This window comes from Mycteria americana, chromosome 2 (assembly GCF_035582795.1).
Source record: "Mycteria americana isolate JAX WOST 10 ecotype Jacksonville Zoo and Gardens chromosome 2, USCA_MyAme_1.0, whole genome shotgun sequence".
NCBI classification, from domain to species: domain Eukaryota; kingdom Metazoa; phylum Chordata; class Aves; order Ciconiiformes; family Ciconiidae; genus Mycteria; species Mycteria americana.
This window is the reverse complement of record NC_134366.1, coordinates 151812621-151820381: the sequence shown is the minus strand read 5'-3', so window position 1 is coordinate 151820381 and position 7761 is coordinate 151812621. Positions and strand designations below refer to the sequence as shown.

The 7761-nt window shown below is 46.2% G+C and overlaps 1 protein-coding gene across 4 annotated transcripts in view; it reads left to right on the top strand.

Moving 5' to 3' along the window:
- The first annotated feature begins 1345 nt into the window (after positions 1 to 1345).
- Positions 1346 to 7761, top strand: part of RNF19A (ring finger protein 19A, RBR E3 ubiquitin protein ligase) — a 60792-nt gene continuing 54376 nt past the window's right edge. Inside the window, exons 1-3 of one of the 4 annotated variants that reach the window (XM_075495044.1) lie at positions 1384 to 1490; positions 6448 to 6583; positions 7565 to 7657. The gene's annotated coding sequence lies outside the window, so the exon portion shown is untranslated. Of the gene's footprint in view, positions 1491 to 1817; positions 1936 to 6447; positions 6584 to 7564; positions 7658 to 7761 lie in introns of those variants that run through there. The other 3 variants (XM_075495045.1, XM_075495043.1, XM_075495046.1) reach the window with 3 other exon arrangements.

Genomic DNA, 7761 nt, shown 5'->3' with positions numbered 1-7761 from the left:
ATCTCACCATGGAACGATTTGTATTCGCTCTTAATTTGATGTACTGGAAGTAGTCCTATTGACTTAAACGGAACTGTGCACATAAATAAAGGTAAGTATATGTGGAAGCCATTAACAGACCGTACACTGCAAATCCCACAGGAAAAGCATGGTACATTTTATTCATTTTACAATGTTTGCACATGTTAAATGCAGGCTGGGTAATTAGTAACTTTTTCCAGAGTAAGCTTTTAGGTTTCATACCAGCTTAATGGAAGCACCACTAGTCATCCATAAGTGCAGGACAAACTCCAGTTCCAGAGAATCCAGAGGTGACACGAAACGGTATGAATGACTAACTAGAGAAAGAAAAAAAAGGTACACGGTTTAAAACCGATGTAATATTAATGTACGCAAATAATTCTTAAACTATGCCAGAGGACAGAAGAGAGGGATTCGGAGTTGGCCCAGAAGCGGGGGTCAGGAGCGGCGAGCAGGCTGCGGGAGCGGGCAGCAGCTAAGATAGGATTGCAGACAGGGGGAACCCCCTGGAAGACGGCGTGAAGGTCCACAGCAAAAGCAGACGGAGACGCCCAGCAGCGGGGACGGGAGGGCTGTACAGCAGGGCCGGAGGCAGGCCGGGACTTCAGCTACGGAACGCCCAGGGAGCCAGGGCTGACTGCGGTTAACCCGGGAGCAGGGTCATGCCATGAAAGAAAAGTGGGGGGCTCCTGGGCAAGTTCTGAGGCAGGTTCTATTTCAAATGGCAAGAAGGGGGGCGAAAAGAAGCAATGTCTGTATTTTACAGCAGGAACTCAGTGCTTTGCCATTTCGGCGAGTGAATCAGCATTCAGCGACACGAGCCTATTGAAACGCCTCAATAGTTCATTCTTCGCCTTGCACTTTTACATTTCACTGGGTGTGAAGTCCACGGAATAGTAAATAATTACTCTGTGTTGCTGCCGCTGCTGTTGGCAGCGCTGCGCAGTCCCCGCGCACCGGCCCAGCGAGCGGACCGCCACCGGGGAGCGGGCGCGGACGCCGCCCCCGCCCTGCCGGCGCCGAGCACCCCCCGCGCCGGGCCACCCCCGATCCAGGAGCGGCAGAGAGCGAGCAGAAGGCGAGGCACCCGCGGTTCCCACCGCCCCCGCGGCCGGGGGGCGCAGCGGGGCGGGCGGCAGCGCCCTGAGGGGAGCGCGACGCCCCCTGCCTGCCGGGGCCGCCCCGCCCCAACGGCCGCCGGGGGAGGGCGAGGGGGCGGCACCGCCGTGCGCGTGAGCTCAGCGCGTCGCGGAAACCAACCGCCCGGGCGCCGCCTTTCCTCCGCGGGCAGAGCCGGGCCCGGCCCGCCCGGCCCCGCGCCGCCGGGCTCGGCCCGCCCCGCCCCGCCCGGCCCCGCCCCGCCCGCGGCAGCGCCGCCTCCTCCGTTCCTCACACACACGGAGACGCTTCCTGCGTGGGGCCGGGCTCGGGCGGGCGGAACGGCGCCGCTTCCTCCCGCCGACTCGCAGGTACCGGGGGTGGGCCCGCGGCGGGGCAGGGGGCGCGGGGGGGGGGGGGGGTCCGGCGGCGGCGCCGGGCGTCCCCCGCCTCGGGCCTTCGCCGGCAGCCGCCGCCCTGAGCGTGGCGGAGAGTGGGGGGTGGAGCGGAGCCTTCGAGCCGGAGCCGCCTCTGGGCGGGGGCCCGAGCCCGAGTAGGAGAGGGCCCGGGTGGGTCCTCGCTGCGGTCGGGGGAGCCGCGGCCCAGGGGTGTCCCGGGGCCCGGGGGGAAGTCGGCGGTGGCCGCCGCTGCTCCTCACATTGCTGGAGGGTGAAGTCATCGTGCCCATTGTCTCCCCTTGGCTCCCCCCGGGCGGAGCGAGGGGCCCGTCCCGCCCTGAGCCGTGGTGGAGGAGGGGGGCACGGCCGGCCCGGGCCGCCTCCCGCCCGAGGGGCTGGGGTAGCGGCGTGCCGCCGGGTGGGTTTCGCTTGGCCTCGGCGTGGCGGGCGGGGCTGCGCGGAGAGGTGCTGCCGCCCGCCCGGGTGGGCCGCGGCGCCGCGGGGGGCCTCTCGGCGGGCGTCTCGCTCCCGCCGCCCGGCAGCGGCATCGGGCCGCCGGCGGGGCCCGGGAAACTCTTGCACTTGAACTTGTAGGGCACGGGGAGAGTGGTGCACGCAACTCCCCGGCCTTCGGCGCGATCCGGGGGGCAGGGTTCGCACGCCTCTCCCCCGAGAGTTTCTCGTTTACCGCTCTGTGCTCTTGTTGTCCACCCCGGATCTGGTGAATGGGAGGAGTGGAGGGGTTTCGAGTGACTAGGGATATTGCATCTCGGCTGTAAAGGCGGTGGGAGGACAAGCAGTGATGATAGCCAGCGTCTTGCCGAGTGTTTTCCTTGCACAGGTCCTTCTGCAGAGCTGGGAGTTTTCCACCTGGCAGCGTGCTATACACACAGCAACTAATGCAGGCGCGTCTTGGAAGGATAGGGAAAAATGGGTAACAAACAGTCTGAATGCCAGCGTGCATGTAAGTGAGCTGAAGAGGTGGTGGTTGATAAAGGAGAGGTGTCCTGCCTTTCCCCTCCTGATCCTGTACTCTCTGACAGAAAAGAAGTGCGGCTTTGCCAAAGGGAGTAGAGTTATGGGGATATGCCAAAGGGACAGTAGTAGAATGCGGTTATTGCTGAGCAGAAAAATCAAAACTTGAAGCCTTCATGCCGTTGTAGTCGCTTATTAGAAATGTGCCTGTGTTTCCCTGTGAGGGGCACAACAAATCTTGTTTCTGTTAAAATACTGTAGTGGGCATTGGTACTGATTAGTGCTTTATCTCAATTGTCATCAAGGACAGCATTATTTTTAAAAAGCAAAGGGCTGTTTGGGAAATGGGTCTTACAGGACTTAATTCTGTAGGCAAAACTTAATTATAAACTCATTTTTAAAAATTCAATTTTTTCTTTCAAAGTTTTGGGTTTCTTTTTAATAATTCCTTTTTTGTCAGCCAAAGAACCGTATTTCAGTATCTGATTAAATGTTTTTTACTAAGTTCATTGGAAAAGAAGGTTTTCAGTTTAATATCCAGGTCAAACTGAAGTATAAATTCTGAATTGCCCAGTTAACAGAATTCACTTACCTGCTTAGAAATGATGGCTGTTGTAACATTACTTAACAATTTCCAAAATCTTACCATTATTTAACTGTAAACATTTAAATGCTTGTACTTAAAGCTTTCAGAAAGCTGAGAAAGCACCTTTTTTTAGTTCCATGTGAACTAGGCCTATTTGGTCCAGAAAATGAAAGTTTTGCTTTTGCATAATGGCAATAATGCTACTCTTAAAAATGACTTCAGTAAAAGGCTTACATATGCGTAACTCTTCTTATGCGTATTTCTTGAAGTATGCCGAGTTTCTACTGTGCTTTATACAACTCAGCATTTATAAAATGCTGAATTCTTGCTGTTATGTTTATGTTGTCAGCTATTTTTGAGTTTGAGGACATCAGATCATAATTTCTAAAAGAGGGAGTTGAAATGTGTACGTGTGGTTTTCTTCTCTTCCCTTCCCCTTAAATCTACCAGAGAAATGGCACATTTCTTATGTAGAGCAATCATCAGATTTTGATTAATTATGCTAGCTGAGGCTCAGGAGGAAAGAAGATGCTTGACAGATGTATTTGTTTACCTTCGTAGTGTGTACAAATCCTGGTTTCTCCATTAGTAAATGAGTCATTAAAACTCCCTTAGCTATGAGATTCCCAGCTAGCATTAATATATGCATTAGGAAAACTTGTTTTGTGTGAATATTATCAACCTGTGAAAGAACACAAGCCCTTGAATTCTTTTGGCAGTTGGGTAGAGCCTTTTGTGATGGAAAAAGTGTATACTTTTTTTTTTCCCCTATTATTAATTACAGCATTTAGCTACTACTCCCTATGACAAAAACTTCAGACTGATTTTGTGCAGTGGGGAGGTGATTCTTCCTAACCAGTCCAGTTTGGTTTTTTTTCTTTGCTTGGGCCTTTTGATCCTTACTTAGTCTTATTAAAGTATTCCTCACAAAGTTTTCCTCCCTCCTTCCCAGGGAATCAAAGCAGGATGCCTAAATCTTTTCACAGGACTTCCGAATCCTGATTCGGAAGCGCTAAGAAAGGTCTTTCAACTCTGAAGTACAACTATACTGTTCTGTACCACTATCCTCTGATGGCCTTTAGCCAAGCTTGTGGTCTCCGTTATGGGGTCAATTTACTCTGGCCCATGGTCAGACATCCATAATTAGCTTTGTGATTTGTTTTCTGAATTGTATGTAAACACCACATACCAGCCTAGTAGAATAAATTTTAATACCTGACTAGAACAAGTTGATGGATACATGTTTTAGGCTCTACTCTTAGTGTGATTTCTGGTTTGTAGATGATTTGCGAGTCAGTCTGATTCTTTCTTAGGGTCAGCAAAGGCTCTTTGAAGGACTAATAAAATTCATTCTAACACTGGCTTATCCATAAAGAAGTTGATTTCGGATTTTTCTCATTTTGTGTTTGACTTAGAGCTAAGTTTCCATTGTTCCTTCTATGTGAACTGATGGAAGATGTGTAGGTGAACAAACTGGTGTGTGTAACACAGCTTCAAGATACCGAGAATGGTGTTGGATCTTATATTGCTAAAAGCATCTGAATTACACCTGGAGGTAGACTTCCACCAAGAAGGTGAAAGGTTACATTGAGTCTTAGAGAACTGGTTGTTTTTAATGTTTTAGTGCTGCAGTGTACAGGTTTTTTTTCCCCAAAGGAAGAATATGGAAGAGGCTGTATCAGTACCTTGAAAACAGTTGGCTTTTTTAAAAATGTTCCTAATTTTTCACAAGAGGAGACTTCTTTTATTTCTGAGTCTCTGAAGTGGAAGTTTTATACGTGATTTAGTCTGATGTTAGTTCATTTCTGGTAGTTTGTTTTTTAAATCTTTAGTGAAATAATCTTTAAGGAAAAATTGAAACCTTTTTGTGTTATATATAGATTAGATTTCAGATATTGTGTTTCTACTTTAACTTGGAAAGAAATAAAAGTCCAAATAAACAACTGTGAGTTTGAACTGAAGAGTAGAATTCAGAGTAGAATTTCAGTTTTCCCTCTTAAGTATTCACTTGAAGGTTACTTCAGAAGATTTCTTCAGGCACTATTTATTTTATTTCTTAGTGCTTTGTGATAAGTTATTATATAAGTAGGTATTTGGTCTATTGCTGATATTTATGGATTGACGTGTCTTCTAAACTTCTGTAAACTAAGTTCACCTCATTATCCCGGATTTTCTTGTAAGTTTATTTTTTAGTTGATGAGAAGAGACTTTGTGGAAGAGACTTTGCTCGTCTGAGTCATAAGGCAGCTTAGTCTTCTTTCTTCAGTGATCTCTGGTGGTTTCACATACATTTCTGGCAATTCTCAGGCACTGCAGAACTGTGTTTTACCTTGGTTTTTATTGCTGGTCCTTCTCTGACATGGGTTGCTTGTTTTTTCTTTTTTTTCTCTTAGTGCAAGTACTGACTCAAGGATCCAAAACAAAGCAATAAATATCTAAAAAGAACTGTAAGTGTTATGGGGACTAGAATATTACAGGACTGTACTAGAAACTTTCTTCCTGTTGTGAGCATGGTTTATACTAGCTTTAGAATAGTCTTTGAGGTCTTCAAAGTAGAATTCAGAGAAGGAAGAAAAGCCCATAGCCGAGTTGTGACATGTCATTTGTGATACCACCCTTAGGTCTTTCCTCATTAAGGCAAGTGAGGAGGGCCTCGACTGTTTTGCTTTACTTTCATGGAAGTTGTGGCATACTTCTAAGAATAATGAACCCTACCTTGAGGTTTATCCATGGAATAAGAAAAAGTAGAAGTGCTTCCATTTTTAGGTTACTTTTCTGCAATTGAAATATTACTGTAGGCTTTTCCACTCTTAAACTGTGGACTGAAGGTCAGTCACCTGCTGGGTGACTTGGTATCTTGTTGGACAGGTAGCCAGAACACTTCAACTGTAATTGCCATTTACAAGATGAGAATAGCTGTAGAATTTTTTTTTTTTTCTTTTCTGAAGGGCAAGTTTCCAACAGGTTCACTTCACATCTAGATATACTGCACCAGTCTGGGAAGCTGATATAAGAGTTGCTTTAACCTAAAGCAACTTAGCAGAGAGACCTAATGAAATGAGCTTAAATAAAAGTTACATATACACAGGTGTTTCCTCAGGCATTAAAACTTCCTCTCTTTAGAGGCCAGCATATCCCCTAATGATGTCTTCAGCGAGACATTTGAAGGGCATCTTGCAGAAATAAACGTTTGTACCAATTCATTTTGGTATGGTCACTTGTTTTGGCTTCCTAAGTAGAGCACAACTCTGTTAATGCAAGTATCCTGTTATTGTTCAGCACAAACTGTCATTGTGGTACTATGTCAGTTCTGTTCTGTTTCCATTTATAGTTGAGACAAATTACTGTTAAACAAACATTTTTCCATAGGTCCTTTAGCTGCTCCCATAAGGCACATTAGAGCTCTTATTCTAAATTGGAGCCCCTGGCTGTCCACTTCAGTTGTTCCATTTAGTGAATGAAGACTGCTTCAGCAAGAGGACCAGCTCTGGAGAAACCATCTGCAGTAAGAATCATGTTGCTTTGTTCTCATTGTGTTTCACTGATGCTGCGTATCCTTAATAAATAAAAGTATCACTTTTAAATTTCTCAGTTAATGATCAGATTTTTCACATAAAGCCAAACTCTGGGAGCCACATCAAGTTAATCAAGTTCTATTTTTATCTGAAAATGCTTAATCTGTAAGACAGTTCCAGCTATACTGCTTAGTGCACAGTGTAAGACTTCTGGTGAGACAAATTTACCTCATGTATGTTTTAAGAAATCGTTTGTAGGGAGTGCGAAGTGGTCCTGCACCTCGGGGGATCTACTGAACAGTGGAGGTTCCGGTGGGACTGAAAATTTTAGTTGAAGCATGGGGATTTTACAGTGCTACCTGGCTAGAGTTTTGGATATGATGACATCACAGCACTTGTGTTGCTGCACCTTTTTATTTTTAAATATTTATATAAAATAGCCTTGTTAACTGTCTGCTCTTAGACAAATAAGAGTCTTTCTTAGCACCATAATGGTTGCATTCCAGAGGAAAAGACTGTTGGTGGTGCCATGCCTAGATGCGTCATTCATCCATTTCCTTTGCTGAAAGTACATGGTGCACAGAAGCTGCAGTATATTTCAGTGAAACTGGACAAGGGGAGGGATGTTTTGGCAGTTCTTCTGCAGTATTTTTCAGAACTCAGTCTTGGGAAGAAACATTTATACCTTTTTTAGGAAATAAAAAGCTTTTATTCTGTCTAAATTAGATAGTTGGTGAGTGCTTTGGGCTTTTTATGACCTGAAAATTGGAGGCCATATACTCAGCCCATATTCAGTGCTGCAGCTCTTCCTTGTATCAAGATCTAATTGTACCTTGACAGTAAATGTTTTAGCAAGTATTAACTGAACATCTGTACAGGGAGTGTATATAATAAGTGAAGATGCTGACAGAGAGTGGGTGTTGCAACATGCTCTTTGGCTTTTTTCCTTCATATCAAAATGCTTTATCTAGGGAGCATCCAGTTGTCCCTCAGACATCTAATAGTGGAAGAACATTTGGATGGGAATAAATAATGGCTGTAGTGAGACCACCCAACTGGCAGAGGTGAAGCCTGCTGAGAAACAATTTCTTCTGGTCAGCCATTGGGAAGTATCTTACTTTGGATCTGCCTTTCATGTTTCTGTAATAAGCAATCTAATATGTTGATC